This window comes from Ambystoma mexicanum, chromosome 7q (genome assembly GCF_040938575.1).
Source record: "Ambystoma mexicanum isolate Mex_15411 chromosome 7q, UKY_AmexF1_1, whole genome shotgun sequence".
Classification (NCBI taxonomy): domain Eukaryota; kingdom Metazoa; phylum Chordata; class Amphibia; order Caudata; family Ambystomatidae; genus Ambystoma; species Ambystoma mexicanum.
The window spans coordinates 501449883-501466998 of NC_090941.1; the positions used below are offsets into that span (position 1 = coordinate 501449883).

Sequence of the window (17116 nt, forward strand, 5' to 3'; positions counted from 1 at the left end):
CCGGAAAACTTAGAAATAAAACCGCAGCTTTGAAAACGTATTTATGTTTGCGGTCGCTTTTGAAGCAACCGCAAACATAAATACAACGTAATTGTGTTGGAAAACGCTGTGGTTTTTCTTTCCAAGTTTCTCAGGCTCCTCCGGCTCTCAGGAGTCTGAGAAACATGGAAAGAAAAACCGCAGCGTTTTCCAACACAACTGCATTGTGTTTCTGCCTGCTGTGGCTATCACTTTGGGTCTCCGGTGTTCCCAGGGGAGCACCGGAGACCCAAAGTGAAAGCCACAGCAGGCAGAAACACAGCGCGGTTGTGTTTACATGCCACATAGTGTTTCTGCCTACAGCTGATTTCCCATTTGGGGCTCTCGGAGAGCCCCAAATGGGAAATGCTAAATGCTGCGTTGTTTCTGCCTGAATCTGCTTTCCCATTTGGGGCTCTCGAGCTCCCGGGGAGCCTGAGAGCCCCAAATGGGAAAGCAGATTCAGGCAGAAACAACGCGGTTGTTTTCCGCAATGGGGAGCCCGAGAGCCCCAAATGGGAAAGCAGATTCAGGCAAAAACAACGCAGTTGTTTTCCGCAATGCTGCGTTGTTTCTGCCTGAATCTGCTTTCCCATTTGGGGCTCTCGGGCAGAGCCCCAAATGGGAAATCAGCTGTAGGCTGAAACACTATGCGGCAGCGCCCGAGAGCCCCAAATGGGAAAGCAGATTCAGGCAGAAACAACGCGGTTGTGTTGGAAAACGCTGCGGTTTTTCTTTCCGAGTTTCTCAGGCTCCTCCGAGCCGGAGGAGCCTGAGAAACTTGGAAAGAAAAACTGCAGCATTTTCCAACACAATAACGTTGTATTTATGTTTGCGGTCGCTTCAAAAGCGACCGCAAACATAAACACAATGTTTTTAAAGCTGCGGTTTTATTTCTAAGTTTTCCGGGCTCCTCCAGCCCGGAAAACTTAGAAAAAAAAACGCAGCTAGTGCTTATTTTTAAAAAAAAATAAATAGCACTTACCGCGTACAGCACTAATGAAGGGAAAGCCACCCAGCGGTAGCTTTTGTTTACTACAGCTGGCTGGCTTTTCCTTCATTAGTGCCGCAAAATCAAAAGCCAGCACAGGAGGGCATCCATTTCACAAAATGGATGCGCCCATGTGCTTGCTTTTGCGAATTTTGAGCTTGAATAGCTCAAAAGTTTACATAGGAAGTTTTAAAAAAGACAATGCTAGTATTTTTTTTTTATGTTGCCTATCTATTTTTTAAATAAAATTTTTTACTAGACCATGCCTTTAATTGTTTATAATACTCCCAAGGCTGAAAATATGAACCATCTCTGCCTACACTTATCTCCTTGGATGCCGGAGAGGTTTTTTATAGAGATCTGTGCTTTACATAAACTGTTACCATGAATTAGCAGTAGGGGTCCATACAGTGATATTTAAGACATCACAATGTTAAGAGACACCAGACAGATTGCCCTGTGGTTTTTTTAATATGGCTTTATTTAGAGTATTAGAATTAGATGCAACAGTTGACCAATAATTAAAGTAATAGCTATGTTGATCCTGTCAAATGGAAACGAAAAAAAAATCCCAACACTAAATTAAATTGTTTCATGCACAGGTTAAATAACTTTGTTGAGAATACAATAACCGAAGGAGGACTGATACTTTCTTTGCCTTATAGAATTGAACATTGAAAGCTGAAACCCTCAAGACAAATACACAATTAAAAGACCAATAAAAATTAGAGTATCGGGGTCCAAAGAGCCATCCCCCAAGATGGGTGCATTTTAATCGAGCGTTGTGTCTTGGAGGACAGGGATTGGCACATATTATTTTGTGGGCAGTAATCTGAATTTAAATGGACATTGAAAACACCAAGATTCTGGCATGCGTGGACGCTGAAGCCCGGCTTCTCCTTCAAGCAGCTGGCACGCCTGTGTTCTGGCTTTGATCTGAGGTCTCCCACTATGGCGTATACGTGACCTGTGTAGACTGCCGGATTGTTGGAGCGGACTGCACATACATAGATTTGCACAGAGACCTCATGCCGGCTGGGCATCTGGAGTCTGCTTTTGGAAGGTGAGCGACTGGGGGAGGCTTGAGATGTTGCTTCCGCAGCAGGTACCTGAAGCCTGGATGCACCTGTGCTGATTACGATGGGCAGACTAATGCCTATGGTATATCCTCGGGGTCTTTGCCCAGTGTTCCTTCTCCGAGTTAGTTGTGACCTTAAAGGAGTGTGACGGCTGGGAGTCTGGGGGTGGGGATGGAGGTCGAGGGGGGAGTGCCAACCTGTGTGCTCAGCTTGTTCTTTGTCTACCCTATAGTCTGGCAATACTCTATTCATCTGCTTGGCCTGGTGTAACTGCGCTGGGTCTGTGGCAGCATTGAACCCTGTGTCAGGGCATTACAACAGGACACAGAGGTTTGTGGTGGAAGCGTTTTTTCCTCCATTGAACAGGACTGTTTTCTGGGGATCCATCCTGTGGTTCTTTGACTCTCTTGGATGCTGAGACCATGATCTATTGCTTGGCTTACAGGCTGAGGTGCATGGACTCCTATGCATGCATTGTGATCTCCTTGTCATACTTCTTAAATAGTGGTGGACATTGAGACGCCCCAATCCCCCTCTCTAGCGCCAATGTTGAATGAATAGATCGGGCAAATGTTAAGCCTGACATGACTTTATGAAGAAATCCTCCCCTGGGGTCACTGATGCATCGGGTGGTTTATCCTAACTTTTCATCAATGAATATGTAAACAGCAAAAGAGAGTTTTGATGGGAAGCCTTCCCCGGGATGTTTGCCAGTCAGAGGAGCCAACACTAATCTGTCCCCCACCACCTCAACTGACTTCAATGCTGTTACTGGTGAAGTCAAGCTCTGTCTGTTCATATTGAACTGCACAATTTAGTGTTTAAGATGGACACTTTGCAGCAATGTCTGGGTAAAAAGAGTGGCTGCAGCTATGAAGGTGAGAATATGATTGGTGATTTAGACGATTGGCAGAATACTGTGAATACTTGGGAAGTGTGATGGCCTGAAGGTAGGACTCGTAGAACTGGACATGTTTGACACAGCATCTTTATTAACAAAAAGAAAGTCGCTCATCTAGCCCGATTGCTACGAAGAGGCATCCATGTCTAAGAATGTCGTACACAACTTTTTTTTAAAAACAGTTTTTATTAGTTTTACAACAACAAAAAATAACATACAGACTTTAAATATAGCGACAAATGATAGATTACATTATTCGTCTGTTCAGCCTTCCCCAACTGCCTCCTCACTCCCCCCCACCTATTCCACTTGCACCAAGGTATGTAGTAATCTGCTTGAACTTATTACCTTAACACCTTAACTCTATTTACCGGTTTGTGTTGTTACTTGTGTCTGAGACTGAGTGGCATCCTGTGCAGGGGGCATCAGTTCCTGTATCATATGTTTCCAAACCATTAAATCCATGTTCTGCTCCTCCTGACCCCGACAGGGCGTTTCCTGCCACACCGCTGTTTCTGTCAATGACCATTTCTGAAGGTCCCTCAGCCACACACTTATGATTGGGCCTTTGTGCTTTCCACTCCATAGCTATCCTACGCTTCGCCAAAATGTACGCTAGCTCTATCTGTTTACTAATGTGTCTTGCCTGCTTTGGTCTCGGAAACATACCCAGCAGACGCACCCCGGGGGAAGCCGAGTCTGGCGATAGGCCAATCCTTGCTAAGGTCCGGGCTACTTCTTCCCAAAATTGGCGTATGTTCCAGCAGGCCCAGAACATAGGTATCGGGTCTGCGTTGATCCGGCCACATTTCGGGCAAGCTTTTTCTGTTGCCTACTAAATTTTGCAATTTTCTGTGGAGTTCAATATGCTCTGTGAGAAACATGTAATAGTTTCACATTTCTGGATACTTTATTATGATACCCCATGATCCTACTCCGACAGCGTTTGGTAGTTGCTCTTGTAACTCTGTTTCCCATCATTGCCTGATCAGTATAAGATTGCTATCTGGCTTCGCCGTCAGAATCTCATACAGTCTAGATATTGTGTGACCTCCTTCGGAGATATCATAAAGAGTTTCTATCACTTCATCTTCTACCAATACTCCCTCTGTTCCTGGCTATATCAATTGCAATCCATGGAGAAGTGAGGCGTATGTTATGTGTTGTCCCTCATGTACACCTGATTCTGCAGAAACCTCCCTAAAGGTCTTGGGCTGTCCCTCCTTCAGAATCGCCCCTTGTCACCACCCCTCTAGAATCACAGTATTTCCTCACATTCATCCTAAGCTGCACATCATCGCTCTTCAGTGTGGGGTGAATAGGGTGTTCTGTTCCTTTGCCCAGAAACCTGCAGGCTCTATGCCACCTTGTCATGCCTAGCCTCAGCAGTAGGGGTGGGGGACCTTGGGTCCAGTGATATCTTGGTCCACACCATCTCCTTCAGAAAGAATAGGGTGCATGCCGGTTGTAGTAACTGTGTGTCATGGGTCTGTTCATCCAATAGTCAGTACGTGGCAATCTGTAGCTGACACGCCACAAAATACCCCTCAAAAGCCGGCACTTTTATCCCACCTTGTTCATATGGTCTCTGTAATTTCTTCAGCGACATTCTACACCTCGAGTTATGCCATAGGAAACTTTGGCAAGTGGTGGTCAGTGCCCTAAAGAAGGCCCTGGATATATTATACGGGACATTTGTAAAATAATGAAGCCGACTTGGAAGCACTACCCTTTTCAACAATGCAGCCCTTCCCATTAGTGAAAGTGGCAGTTTGGCCCAAAACTTCATGGCGTTCACTATTTGGTTCACCGCCTTCAACTTTTTCTACGCATGTTCTACTTTAGGATTATGGAAAATAACAACTCCCAGATATCTAAATGTGTCTATTTCCCATTTAATAGAACACCGGCAACATGTTCCGGGGGTGTCCTGTGAACCCCGCCAGGGGGAATACTCTTGACTTTTGTGCATTTATTGTAATCCCCGAAAAGTCTGCATAGCGCTCAAACACATCCAAATATATATTGTAAATTTGTCTCAGGTTGTTGTAGATAAAGAAGCGTGTCATCCACATACAGGGAGATCAGGTGTGTGCTACCCTGTATTTTTGATGCCTGCATCGAGATATTCCTTCCTTAAGTATACCGCTAAAGGCTCCAAGGTCAATATAAATAACATGGGAGACCAAGGACAACCCTGTCTGGTGCTCTGGCTTAACTCCCATTGTTCTGATATTGTGGTGCCTGGTTTTTTTTTTGTAAATTGAATTTTATTGATTTCGACACAATCCAGTCTACTGTATTGAAAATAAAATTGAGGAAGTATTCCACTTCAACAGTTCAGACGTTGCGATTGTCCCCATTTCCCTACGTCCCTCCACCCCACCCCGCAAACCAGGGAAAAAGAAAGAGGAAAGCTGTGCTCCCAGTGTGTCCAGGTCGCCAACATTAAAACATTTACCCCAATGTCTGAGTGTTTTCAAACGTTCTAATCACAGTAGGAGTGTACGTCTCACAATAAATGTCTATCCTGGGCGGGCCGAGTCATGCTGTGCACTCCACCTCTCTCCTAATATTTCACCCAAAAGTATCACACAACTGGTGCCCCTCCCATGGATTGCCGCAGTAATCTTTTCCATCACGTACAGGTCTTTTGCTGTTCCAACCCATTCTTTCATGGTAGGGAGTGTCAACCTCTTCCAGTGCCTGGCGCGGCTCACCCTGGCTGCCAGCAGGAGAAAATGCGAGGGAGAGCGTGCCATCTTATCCCCCTGTCGCTCAAGACCATAAAGTACCAACATCGGGTCAAGCACTTACTCTACCCCCTTACCCCTGCATCCCTGATCCAACCCAGGACCTCAGTCCAGTACATTAGCACTCTGGGGCAACCCCACCCCATGTGTCAATAGTTTGCCACCTCACCACAACCATGCCAGCATTGAGGATTCACTGTGGGGAACATCCTGGAAAGGAGTAATGGGTCGTATTGCTAGCCGTGTAGTAATTTCACCCTGTGGAGCTTATATTGGCAGGATATCCACGTCTTGAATGCCCTCCGGCACATCTGTCGCCAAAGGTTTTCGTCAAACTTCCTACCCAGTTCTCTCTCCCACTTCTGGTGGAGTCCCCAAACTACGTACCCCTTTGATTCCAGCAAGGCCCCATAGAGATGTGAGATGAGTCCTTTCATTTCTGTGTGTCCATCAAGGACCCTTTCTACCAGTGTGAGGTCCCTTTTGGACCGACTCCCTCCATTTGTGGCTGTGAAAATACTCTTCAACATAAGATAGAGGAGTACTGACGGTGTGCCCATTCCCAGGGCCTCTTCCAGCTCTTGTATGCTAATGAATTTCCCTCCCTTCCACAGTTGACCCACCAGTGCAAGTCCTCCCTTAAACTATGCCTGGTACCTTTCAACCTCTGGTATCGCATCTGGTACTGGGGGGGCCCAGATGTGACTCATCAGAGAGGGCCAGGTGGTAGCCCCACCCGTTCTCCCCCCCCCCCCATGCTCAACACCTCCCAGTAGACCCTCAGGAATGGGTGTTCTCGAATTCTCCTTGGATGTCTCCCCTTAGGAACCCAGAGCCATTCCCTCACCATTGCCAGGAGCAGATGTTGGTTCTCCAAATAAACCCATTGTTTTCCGGTCAGATCCGGGACTCCCACGCCTTCGCGATCCTTTGGCAGAATTAACGTGTCATAGCCCACCCTAGGTTTCTGATTTTGCCAAAGGAACCTTAGGATCCGTGATTTTGCTTCCCACAGGTAGGCCTCGGGGGCTCGAACTGGCAACATCTGAAACACGTATAACACCTGTGGGAGGAGATTCATTTTTATGGCATTGAGCCTTCCCATCCATAACAACTGACTCTTGCTCCATGCCTCTATCTAAGTAAATAGTTTATTGAACAGGGGGAGTAGTTGGCTCCACCCAAATCTTCTCCCGGCCTAAGAATCGTGATGCCCAGGTATTTAATGTTGTCTGGCTGCACCTCTAATCCCAGAGACCTGAGAGCCTCAACGTCCCTGAAGTTTTTGGCTGCAAATGGGAAAATCACTGACTTTCCTTTGTAATTTAAAGCCTGAGAATCGCCCGTATGCTTCTATTATTGTCAGGGCAGCTGGGACAGATCTTGAACTCCCTGTTGCACGCCCTAATTCCCTCATCCTGTGTTGCCTTCCTTAGGCGCTTGGCCAGCAACTCCATTGTTAGCACGAATAAGGGGGGAGAGAGCGGACAACCCTGTCTCGGTCCTCTCTGTAGCTCAAAGGTCCTTGATAGTCGCCCATTCACAGTTACTCGCGCCACCGGGCTACATATAATGCCCTTATCGCTCTCAGAATCTGATCCCCAAACCCAAATTTCCATAGAACTCCGTACAAAAAGCCCCAGTCTACCCGGTTGAAAGCCTTCTCAGCATTGAGTGCCACCAACACTGGGTTCCCCTCTCTCCCCGCTGAAGCCTCCATCAAGTGTAATGTCTTGTGCACAGTGTCGGCCCCTTGCCTTCCCTGAATAAACCCTACCTGATCTGAGCCGATTAATTTTGGCATTATACCCTCCATCCATGTGGCTAGCACTCTGGTGAAGATTTTTGCATCCACATTAAGTAGGGAAATGGGGCGATAGGACTTAACAGCACTTGGGGTCCCTGCCCGCTTTTGGTATCACTGTTATCAACGCTTTCCCAAAGGACGGGGGGGGGGCCTTCCTGTGGTCAGGATATGATTAAATAATTTTACAATGTGTTGGGCGAGTGGTCCCATAAAGGTTTTGTAAAAGCCAGCCGTGTTCCCGTCTTCTCCGGGGACCTTCACCAATTTAAATCCAGCGATCGCTTTCAGCACTTCCTCCCGGGAGATGCACTTTTCCATCTCTGCATTTTCGTTGTGATGAAGACTCGGCAAAGACACCTCCCCAAAGTATCTATCCAGTCCCCCCCAACACTAAACTCACTTTTCCTCCCATAAAGTTGTTGGTAAAACCCAGCGAATTCCTGTGCCACTTCTCCGGCGAGGGAGTGCAGCTGTCCCTCTGAATCCTGAACCCCGTCGACCCACCTCTTCGCTCGTTGGCCCCGAAACCTCGCCGTGAGTAGGGCGTCTGCTTTATCCCCCTTTTCGTAATACTTTTGTTTTAAGAATTGTAGGCCAGCCGCCACCTTCCCAACCTCCAGGTCTTTCAACTCCTGACGCTTTTCCCTTGCTAGTCTCAGGTCGTCCTCACTTTCCCCTTCCCCTATGCCCTTCAGCAACTCAAGCCTATGAATTTCCCCCCTTACTTTCCCCACCTGAAGGGTCCGGATTCTCTTCTCATCAGATGAGGCCCTGCCATGTAGCCTTGGCCGCGTCCCATGTCACACCCAACTCCACCTCCCCTGTATTGTTCAACTGCACAAACTCTTCAATTGCTTCTCGCATTTACTTCACAAAAGTGGTCTCTTTCAATAAGCTATCATTGCACCGCCATAGCGATTCCCAGGGCTGCAGTCCTGACAGTGCTATGTCAACCACTACCATGTCATGATCTGACCTGCTAATCAGTGAGTGATCGCTGTTGGTGACCCTGTCAATGTGATGCTGGTGTAGGAACCAGTAGTCAATCCTTGTTCGGGTCCCGTGAACTGGGGAAAAAAAGGTATAGCCGCTTTCTGTTGGGTGACTTTCCCTCCATAAGTCTACCAGCCCCTGATCAAACATATATCCCATCAGTGCCCCCTCTTGTGGCCCAAGTCCCCCACTCCCGTGGTCTTGCCCCCACTATGGTCCAGGGTGCGGTCTGCCCATAGGTTGAAATCTCCCCCCCAGTAGGAAAAAACCTGTCGCCCGCTCAAGTATATCCCCCATGGTCTCCCAGAGGAATTGCATCTGCCCCGTGTTTGGGCTATACACACCTGCGATGGTTAGCTGTACCCCCTCTAATGACCCTGTGTCATGATGCCTGCCCCCGGAAGACCAGACCAGGCCCAGCAGCCCCGGAAGCAGGCATCATGTCACTTGGAGCATGCCCAAAAGCCCCAGTTAGGGGCTGTTTGGGTACAGTCCTGGCGCCATAGGCGCCAGGCTCATTATTGATAACTTACCTGAAGCAGACCATGCTGCATACTCACCTGAGGCAGACCATGCTGCATGAAGACTAAGCCAAACGAGGCTTAGGAGGGACTATTTTACTGAAGGGACTATTTTGTTACTTGGGTGGGACTGTAAAGCCACGCGTGCTTCGCGTTATTTCAGCAGCTCCAGTCTTCAGCCACGCCCGCTTCAGTCCTGGGACTCCTGAAACAAGAAGACAAAAAGGATAAAGGTTAGAACAGGAGTTTTTAACTTAAATCCTTACCTGAATCCTGATCCATTTCGCCACGGAACTGAAAGAAAGAAGTCTTCGAAGCATTGCTTCGCATTTCTACAGCGCCGCGCTGAACTCACCTGCTTGGCGGTACTTCAGCATTCCATCACGCTCTCTCCATCTCGCGGCCGCCCTCCGACACCTAAGGAGACAAAGACAGCAAGGTGAGCAAGGGGACTCTCTAAGGCCATACAAGCTACCCCCAAGGACTTACCTGATTTACCACGGGAGGTACTCACCTCATTTCGGGGCGGCGCAGTCAACTCTGCTTCATCGCCGTACCCTGGCCCCTAAGGGGAGAAAGCAAGGACAATACCAGTTACCCCCCACAAAACTTACCTGATTTACCACGGGGGTCTCACCTCATCTCTGGTCGGTACAGTCAACTCTGTTTCATCGCCGTACCCTGGCCCCTAAGGGGAAAAACACAATAGACTTACCTGAATCTTACCGAGTGCCATTTGGAAATCTTCGAGTGGATTAATCGGCAACCTGCAAGGAATCGGACAGAGTGAAGAGCAGACATTTGAACTCTTATGAACAATTGGACTTTAGAGTCAATACTGGAACTCACCAATTCCTCTACGCCAGTGAAGTAACTGGTCATCAACGCGCCCCTGAGGTCGACGCAGGATGGAGAGCTCATCCTTCCAAACCATCAGGTGAGACTAAGGAAGGGGACATCAAGAGTGATCAGTGGGAAGACAACGGGAGTGGGGAAGGTGGGTTGTCTCTCAATTCCACGGGTGGTTCATTCCTCTTCTCCTTTGCAGAAGAATATTCTTGCGAGCCAGACAAACTAGGCTGAGCGGGCCAGTCCAGTCAGTCATCTCGGCGCTACACGTCACGCTGGTGGAAATAACAGCGGCCCAGTTCTGGTCGACGCCCCCGTGGGAACCAGGTGAGCGTAACACCCTGAGATCAGCTACGCCCTCCCATCTATTCTCCTCCAAACCAATGGATTTGTTATCCGGATTCTCTTATTGAGGATGATGCCCACCCCCCTTCTTGGATGGCCCAGAGGCCAAAAAGGCCTGTCCAAGATGTGCCCCTGGGATGTATCTCTCCCCCCTGGAGCAATCAAGTCTCTTGCACTAGCAGTACGTCTAGGTCTCTATTTCTGATTTCCCTTCCAACCAGGGAGCGCTTGGTGGGTGAATTCAAACCCTTAACATTACTAGTCTCCAGCTTGAAGACCTCGGTCTGGCCTCTTCCCTCACCTCGTGCCATTGAAGTGCGTACATTCACCCTTCAACTGTAACACTCGTCTCATTACGAGAACCATCAACCATAGATTCATCTTAACCGTTTCCTCAACACCCTGCCTCCCCCTACCTCCCACCTCCCCCAAAACAAACTTCCATCCATGACGCCCACCTTGCGATGGGCCACAAAGGGTAACTGCTTTCCGCATCCGTCATTCACAATACCTCCACACCTCCCCCCATTCTCACAACACCCCCTATAGATTTAGCCATCCAGTCTGTTGTGTACACGTTGACCCCCTCCTTTCCTTCAGCCGGAGCCACCTGTGTTCTTCTGCGTGGGCGTATTGAGCTTTTTGTTTTTTCTGCCCTCTGGCATCTTCTTCTCAGTACTGTGTGGACCTCCCAGTCCTTCCGAGCCCTGAGTAGATCCATCTCCTTTGAGGACTTGGAGTACCTGCTGCACCTCCTGTCCACTGGTCACGCAAATGGGAAGGACCAGTGGTACCTAATGCCCTTATAAGTCAACCACTGTGGTAGTGGGCAGCAGTCCCTTTGGCAGGCCCGGGTGAGACCCGATAAGTCCTGAAACACCCTAATAGTGTCTCCCGGATATTGGAAGCTCCCCAAGCGTTTAGCCTTTTCCAGGACCTGATCTTTTCCGTGTACCTCAAGAAGCGGACCACTATGGATCTCAGGCCCTTGCCCCCTCCACCTCCGCCTCTGTTGTCCCTTTCCAGCTGCACCTCCTTCCCTCTTTCCAGGGCAGAAAGCTGATTGATTAGTCCCTGCACTTTTCTTCCCACCTCCACCGCTGTCTCTCCCTTCTGTTCTCCGACCGCCAGGAGGCGTAGGTTGTTCCGGCGTTCTCTATTTTCCAGTTCAACGAGCTTTAAACGGGTTTCTTCTTCTCTTATCTCGAGGTCTGCCAGACGTGCTTCATACTTCATGTCTAGGTGGTCTACTTGCAGGTGGTTATTCTCCACTCCTTCCATCTCATCTTCCTACTTGGCTATCCGGCCTTTAAAATCGCAAATGGACGTCTAGATGTCAGTTCGGATTGCCTTGATCTCCTGAAAAATGTCTTTCAGATGCTCTCTGGTTAGAGCCGGTGCGGGCGCTCCTCCTCCTGCGCCCATCTTGCTATGCGTCGAAGGATTACCCCCCCCCCCCGTCGTTCACTGTGTTTCAATGTAATTGCTGCAGTGCTTGGACCCCAATCTTCGCCACTCTTCTATGCACAAGTGGTCCCCGGACTTCCTCCAGCGTAGCAACCTACGAACAGTCTCCGGACACAAGGCCCCAGCAACCCACTGTGGGACTCCATCCGACCACGCCTTCTGTGCTGCCCCAGTTCGTGGTTTGTCCGAATTCCGTGTCTCCGGGCCCACGCAGCCTTGTCTGTGCACAGCCTAACTATCCCTGGTGTCGCTCCTCCTGCAGCTCCGGCCCATGTCGTGGTTCACAGAATATAGACCCAAGGGGTACCACTGCGGAGTGCCCCCCGGCTTCGCTTCCAGACGGGCCCGTGGGAGCGCACGTCTCTCCAGCACTCCTCAATCTCTTCCAGTCTTTGTTAGGAGTTTCGCCCAAATAGCACCTTCTTGTGTGCCCTTAAGATGATATGCACCCCGTCACACTCCGCCTTTCTTGCTGGTCCCCGTCGGGTGCCCGTGCTGCTGGCTCATCAATTGTTGCGTCACCTCTCCTCACCAACTGTGCTTTGACCCCACAGGCCCCTGCTCCACAGTTCGATTGAAGCCAAATGCACCCTGGCCTCACTTTCTGAAGTATTGGGGGTGGCTTCCCACTTCAGGACCATAACAATGGTTGCCCCCTGCCCGTGTATGCGGTCGAACCCCTCCTATTTGCTCTGGGTTCTTCAGGACTGTCTTACTGTGGGTTTTTTGATGGATGCTCATTTGCTACATCCCAGGCTTGTTCTTCCGCTCTTCATGTTCCTCCCCCTCTCCCTTATTAGTTTTTGTGTCTTTCTGTGCTTGATGGGAAGTTTTCACCACCCTGGGCCCGGGTCCTCCTCAGTATGAGCCCTTCTGTCTTCTGTTGGGGTTCAGGCCTTTTCTGGAGCATTCCATGCGCCCCACGGGGCCCCTTCACTGTGCGCTGGCCAGGGGGAGGGCAGGCCGCAATTCTGCTGCTTCCTCCTCGCCCCACGTTGAGCCATGGGAAACTAACAGGTCCACGCACGGGCAAGTGTGTTCCCGGTGCCTCCTCCGCCCTCCCTCTCACCTGGATTGCCCTGGTGTCCAGACGAGCACTCCCAGCGGCACCACTGCCCGCTGTTGCTCCCAGGCGCTGGTGGTGCCGCTCAACACCAAGTGCTCGCGACTCGCCTGCTCCAAGGACTTCAGTTAGCCTGGATGGGCTACGAAGGGGAAACCAGCTCCTCAGTGGTATGGGGCTCCGGCTTCGTGAGGCTCTCCCCACTCCTCGCCAGTCAAGGGGATTGCGGGCTCCTTCTTGGTGCACTGGCTATGTGCGGCTCGCGCCACGCCTCAGGGTCGTGGCGTCATCCATGTCGGCTTACTCCCCCTTGGGATCTTTACCCCCCCGTTGCCTATGGTGGGGGGGGTCAACAAGCTTCACTTCAGGACTAATGCTGCCCTGGTGGGAGGGACAGCAAGCCATAGAATGAGAATTCTCCCTAACATGGTGTGTTCCAGCTCCTCCTTAGTTATGGGTGCTTCAAGCTTATCTGCCAACTCCAGATCTAGCTTTGGAAGATCTATAAGCTCTAAAGCTTCTGCTATCTCTGCCTCTTGGGTTTCTGATGTCTCCTCGTATAACATCTTATAAAAATCGCAGAAGCATTTGTTTATATCCTGTTGCGTCTCACAGACCTCCCCATTCCTTGCTGTAATTGCTCGTATCATGCCCCGCTCTGTTTCGCTTTTGTACAACCAGGCTTGAAAGCGTCCCGGTTTGTCCCCTTCAGCGTGCTGCCGTTCCACATATTTCCGATAACTCAATTTACCTAATTTGTCCCAGTGCACTAAGCATTCCTGCTGCAGAGCAACAGTCTCTCGGGCCCTACTACTGGGGAGACCTCCCTGACCATTAATGGCTTCTAAATTTGGTTCTGCCTTGCGTAAGTCCTTTTCTATTGCGGCCTGAACCGAATTCGACATGGCGATTTCTGTCCCTCTGATCACCACTTTAAAGGCCTCCCATAATGTGCCAGCTGACTCCACACTACCTGTACTAAATGTAAAGTAATCCTGCACCCCCTCTCTTAAATGTTCCCGGAATGCTACATCTCCCAGGGATTCGCTCCTAAGTCTCCATGTCGGGATAAGTGCTCTCGGAGGGGAAACCCGCCAAGCAGCCATCAACGAGCATGATCCGATAACACTTGTGCTTTATATTCGGCCCCCTCAAATTCTTCCAGGGTGTCTTCTCCTGTAAAACTATAATGAAGTCCAGTGTACAGGTCTTGGGGAGCAGATTAATGTCAATACCCAAGGGCCTGCGGGTATAGGGTCTGCCATATATCTGATGGCTTAAAAGCTTGCAACAGCGTGCCCACCGCTGTGACGGCGGAGGCCGGGTGTGTACATTTATCATCGAACTGTCCAGTATAGGATTAAGCGTGCAATTAAAGTCCCCTCCCCATATCAATGTACCATCTCTTTGTGGGCTTATCAGTGAGCATATCTCGTGAAAGTAAGCCGCGGTCTCTTGGTTTGGTGCTTATGTACTAATTATACATAATTTTCTGTGTTTGACCCGCCCTCGCAGTACCAACTTCCTGCCTTGTTTATCTTGAAAGGTCTCGAGCACCCTCAGAGGTATCGATGGTGCCACCCATATTAGTACGCCCCTTGCATAAGCAGAGTATGGCGAGCCCAGTGTCGTGCCTCTCCATTTTTTGGTAACTGCAATCTGTTTCTCTTTTGTGAGATGCGTCTCATGCAGGAGTTCAATTTTCTGACACCTTAAGTAAGTCATAATTCAGTTACATTTGATATAGCTGTTAAGGACCCTGACATTCCATGATGCTATTCCAAGTTCCCCCATCATATATATATATATATATATATATATATATATATAACCTCGCGCACATATCCGCAGTCCGATGTCAAAGTTCAAGTTCAGCAGATACAGTGTGTACTCATAGGCTAACTCCCAACTAACTACCCCACCAACTCCCCTACCCTCCCCTCTGCCAACAATTGCCCAGCTCAATACCTCGTGCTCAGGCATCCCCACTTCTCGCTGTTGCTCCAGGGTCTTGTCCTGGTGCGTGGGCGCGGTATGCGGATACAGAACTGCTAGTACCCGAACAAACAAATCAAATTTTAGGGGTAGGGCATTCCTGCGTGGTGCAGTCTTCAACAGGCACCTAGTCCTAGGCTCCTCTGTTTGGCAATGCCAGTTCTCCTGAAGCTTCCAACTGTGGGGTCCTCCCCTTACTTTATCGAGCATTTACAGTCTCGCGCCACATCGCAGCTGTCCTAGTTTCATGCATGTGTCTACTCATTGCTACTTGTTCCTGCTTCTGCTCCGGTTGGCAAATTCTGCATGTCCATCCATTTGCATGCGTCTTCTGGGTCATCGAAAAAAATGGCGCAACTGTTACGCTTACCTGGTCTCTGCGGGGGATTTGGGGCACGGTTGGAACCCTCCCTCGACTTGGCTCCCCTGGATCGGCTCTCTCTCCCAGCAGCTGCTGAGCCTGCTGTTCTGCACGCTGGTATTGCCCCTGAGAGAAGATGAGAGGCAATGAGAATGGCGTGGTGGTGCCGTGAATTCCCTCGACCCTCTCGTGCCAAAATGAAGTGCACAAGCGTTTTCCCATGCAAGTTCACCTGTGGTTTTGTAACGCTGAGCTCTCTGTCCTGCTTCTTGTAGCAGGGGCGTGTAGAGTGGACCTAGTTGCTTCACTAGTCCGCGGAAGTGGTGATCCAGACCAACGGCGACCAATCCACTTGGAAGGTAAGTCTTTTGGTTATGATTAATGTTTGTTATATTATAATGTCTTTTGCCATGATTATTAATGGTAATTCTTGCAATCTCTTATTTCTTCCCAATAGGTGTGAAGATGGCAGATCGGAGTCGTGGAGCGAGTCCGGGATTCCCTGAAGATGATAGAGCTCCCGAATTAGCTGGTAATTTGGCCTTTATAATGGAACTCTAGACTCTGGTATGACGCAGCCAAACGTTTGTTATTTATATGGCTTCTAACCTGTTGTGTTCTTTTTTCCTTGCAGGAGAAGACTGGCGGCGTAGAGCGGAGTCTGGATGCTCGGGAGCAGCTCTGCGGCTGCAGGATGAATGTACCGTGAAGATGAAGAAAAGAAGTGGAGCTCCCGCGTTGCAGGACACCCGGATCAGGTGAGCAAAGGCTCTGACTCCGATAGCGATGGGATGTAGGTAAGATGCGTGCACAGCGATGGAGCGGCTGGAAACAGGTAGGGTGTGCCTTCAGTGATGAGTAGCTGGAATCGGGTAAGATGTGCCTTCACCAATGAAGTAGCGGGATCCAGGTAAAATGGACTTCAGCGATGGAGCAGCTGGTATCAAGTGGATGCACGACTAGATGAAGAACAGGTAAGGACAGCGGTAAGTGTTACGCTGCTGAAAGCAGAATACCGCGAAGCAGAGGCATGTGGGTGGGTTGGCCTTAAATAGGCTGGCCCCGGCCCCTCCCTTAGGCCCCGTCTTGTCGCTCCACCTTGCCCCTCCCAGGGACTCTTGCACATGTCTTCCAATGATGTTCTATGGCCACGCCCAGCCCTGCTGCACATGCCCTAGGCACAGAGTGTGCAAAGCACACTTGTCCATGAGCCTGGCGCCAGAGGCACCAGGACTGGGTCCATTTGGACCTTGGGGGTGACGAAGGCCTGGACCCTTGTCCAATGGCCATGACAGCACTCCCCCGCAAGGCCCCTCTCACGGGCGTTCCTCTCCCCGGTCCAGGTTTGGTGGGGTTGTTATGGTGAAACCGTCTGATTAGTCGAGGTGCATGGACAAATTCCACAGGTTCCCAAGTGCGATCTTGAGGTCCATAATCCTCCCAATCGATTAAGTAGTACAGTTTTGATTGTACTATTTTAGAATCCAGGATGTCTTTAACCTCGTACTCGGGTTCCCCTTCGATAACTTCAGGCTGCAGTGGTTTTTTGATCCTAGTCTCAGGCTTCAAGAGGGAAACGTGAAATACTGGATGAATTTGCATATTGGGGGGTAGATCTAGTTTTACTGCAGCCGGGTTGATGATGGCCTTGATGGGATAAGGTCCAAGATACATGGGACGGAAGACCTGAGGTCCTTTTAATGGTATATTTCTGGCAGCCAACCATACTTTATCTCCAAGTTGGTAATGTGGAGCTTCCCTTCTATGCCTGTCAGCAAATTTCTTTTGTTGTTCCCTGGCTTTAGTCAAATTCTTGGTTGCTTCCTTAAGAGTTTGAGTAATAGTCTTATGTAGAGAGGTGATTGACGGCATTTCTAGCTCATCAAGCGGGTCGAAGCAGGACCTCCAGGCATGCCAACCATTCATGATCTAGAATGGGGTTTGTCCAGTACTGGTGTGGATAGTTATTGTAT

General features: G+C 49.6%; 1 protein-coding gene across 11 annotated transcripts in view; it reads left to right on the forward strand.

Moving 5' to 3' along the window:
• Nucleotides 1–17116, forward strand: part of RCBTB2 (RCC1 and BTB domain containing protein 2) — a 1530600-nt gene that overhangs the window by 457814 nt on the left and 1055670 nt on the right. The window lies entirely within an intron of this gene.